The sequence below is a fragment of the Megascapheus bottae genome, chromosome 13, assembly GCF_031878675.1.
Source record: "Megascapheus bottae isolate mThoBot1 chromosome 13, mThoBot2.hap1, whole genome shotgun sequence".
In the NCBI taxonomy this organism is placed as follows: domain Eukaryota; kingdom Metazoa; phylum Chordata; class Mammalia; order Rodentia; family Geomyidae; genus Megascapheus; species Megascapheus bottae.
The window spans coordinates 26,665,451-26,668,362 of NC_143521.1; the positions used below are offsets into that span (position 1 = coordinate 26,665,451).

The following is a 2,912-nucleotide window of genomic DNA, read 5'->3' on the forward strand; positions in this document are numbered from 1 at the left end:
TATATGTATACATGATGATTCATAAAATTGAAAATTAGCAAGCCATAATGATATTTTAGTCATTTTTCTAAGTATAAGTCTTTCAATGAAATTTCTTAACAGTACTTAAAGTGATATTTAAAACATTATTCTTTGATTTTAAAGTTCATAGACAAACGGATCTGTGGAAGATGGAGGGCTTGAGAAGTAGAAGAGATTAAAACTTTTAACAAAGAGAATGACATCAGTGATACCTCATAATTTTCCAATTTCTGACTGTCAGAAAAAATATTCAATTGAACCAAAACATTTCAAATAAGGTATGTTTCTCAAGTAAAATATCTGAGATATCTTTAACCTCCTATTGAGTACTGTAACACTATGTTCATTAAGTTGATAGGACAGAAATAAAAAAAGTTCTAGAGGATGCTCAGATATGCAAAGATGATATGTGACAAACTATTCAAAAGAAGTTCAATTCAATTCCTTTGGTTTTGGATATTTTTATTTTCTTTAAGTAATTGCACAAAGGAGTTGTCATTCAACACAGCAGTTTATGAATGCAGTGTGTCTTGAACAATGTTGCCCCTTTCAACATTCTCATTTACCCCACCTCCCCAATATACCCTTCCCCTTATTTTTCTTATTTTGTGGGATATATATTGAATTTTCATTTTTAGTCATTTCACAATACTGTTTATGTATATAATGGATTGTTTTCTTTTTCTTTTCAACATTTTCACCCCTCTTTGTCCTAGCCCATCCCTTAATTTGTCTTAATTTTGTGATACATATATATTTTTTTTCTGCATTCTCCCCTTTTCATTCCTTTACTTCCTTCCAAGTACCCATTTCCCAGTATTTATTTTGGGGGGCTTTTACTAAGTATTTTTTAAAGAATTATACTACTTGAGTCCTTATAGAATCTGTTATACTTGAGTTAATTCATTTGTAACCATTTTTATACCCTATAGATTGTTTACTTACAGGTTTATAGGTGCATTCTAGTTACCACAAATGAGTCCTGGTTACAGCAAAAGGGAACTCTGTTACACCTTTGGGAATATAAGTTTGTTCAACCACTCTGGAATGCAGTATTAATGTTATTTGAAAAGTAAATATAGACCTATCACCCAAGTCCATTCCTGGGCATTTATCTAATACAGCACAACTATAGTAAAGCCACAAGTACAACTATGCTCATTGCAGCACTATTTACCATAACCAAGATACAGAATCATTTGCTCAATGAACAAATGGATACACACACACACACACACACACACACACACACACACACACAAAATGATGGAATTCTACTCATTCATCACAAGGAATGCGATTGTACCTTGTAGGAAATGGAAAGACTTGGGGGAAAAATCATATTAGCTGAAGTAAGCCAGACCCAGAGAAACAAAGGAAACACAGTTCTTTACCCTTAGATGAGTGTTAAGAAAGTAAAGAAGGTAGAAGTAGATTAAAACAATAAAGGAGACAATTGTTATCTGTACTTTTTATTCTAGAACAAGAGCAATAATACATATCTAGTAAAATGAGGAGAATAACAAGACCCAAAAGTTACTACTTTGGAATTCTGGAAAAAGCCACATATTCATCTTCCTTATGTTGATCTGGAATACAAGCAGAGAAGAAGACAGGCACAGGTAGGATTTCAGAGTTAGCGGTATTATGAAAAAGGATCAGTAGAGTCAGAGTGCTCATGAATTTGTATGTATTTTTAATTTACCACTAGACTTAAACGGAGAAATTAATGATTTTGCAAAGTCAACATGCTAATGATTTGGAAAGTCAAGAATGTAGAGAATTTTTCAAGATGCTATTACATTAATTCTGCTGAGTAATTTAATATGGGACAAAAATACCTAGTGTTTTATGGATTCCTACCTTATTTGATGAATGAGTCTAGAACTGCATGAGATCTATTAATTATAACTCTGATTTAGTTTCATCTAATCATCCATAACACAGTGATGCAGTAGTAAATTTCTTGTGGAGAGTAGTGGTAAGACCTTAAACCAAAACACCAGGACTCACATTTTCTTCCTACATACCTACCCATAATGAACTTAGCTAAGAACATGAATCAATTCTCTGAGGAGATGAATAAATTAGGGGAATTAATGAAGGTTTAAGTGGCAGAAATCAGCAACTCAGTGCGAAGGGAAAGATATTTGTGGGTACCTTGAGGCAATCGTAATTTGAGGCAACATTTTTTTAGAGGCAATGTGTACAGATGGTAACTTGAAGGTGAAGATAACTTGATTTCTATGTCAACTGAAAGTAGAATTGTGTGACTATTTTTCTCGTTAGAGTTCATAAGTTATTCAGTGAGGTAAGAGTGTATTCACCAAGATATTTTTAAATGCAGAATCTTTAGAACTAACAATGAAGTCTTTTACCCATACTATTTTTTTTCCTTTCAGGTGTAATTATTTCAAAGAACTATTTAGGAAAGCAAGATGTTTAATGAGCAAAAAACATTTATGCTAGGCTATTTACCATAGCAAAGATATGGAACCAACACAGAAGCTCCTCTATAGATGACTGGATCAAGAAGATGCTTTGGAAGGAAATGGAGAGACTTGGAAAAAAATCATGTTAAGTGAAGTATGCCAGACCAAAGGAACATAGGTGCAATTGTTTCCTTCATTTGTAATAATTAGTACACATCTAGGACTCTCCTAGCAGAAACTACAGTAAGGTCATATAGGATGAGACTAAATGAAAGGATCTCTAGGATATGGAAACAAGAGCTTTCTCTTGTGTGATTGTTGTTCTTAATGTACTATGTTATTTCTCTTCTGTTTTGTTTCCTTTTGGTTAATCTCATATTGTTACTGTATCTGACTCTGTTACCTGGTATATTATGTATAGGGTTATTTGTTTATTTCAAGTAAGAAAGCGAAGGGGGA

General features: G+C 32.9%; 1 long non-coding RNA gene across 1 annotated transcript; it reads left to right on the forward strand.

The window, feature by feature from the left end:
* The first annotated feature begins 224 nt into the window (after window positions 1–224).
* On the forward strand, window positions 225–2,628 carry LOC150055709 (uncharacterized). Its single transcript, XR_016537452.1, has 3 exons — window positions 225–299; window positions 1,503–1,643; window positions 2,424–2,628. It is a non-coding gene; the product is annotated as an uncharacterized LOC150055709 (long non-coding RNA).
* The last annotated feature ends 284 nt before the right edge of the window (window positions 2,629–2,912 follow it).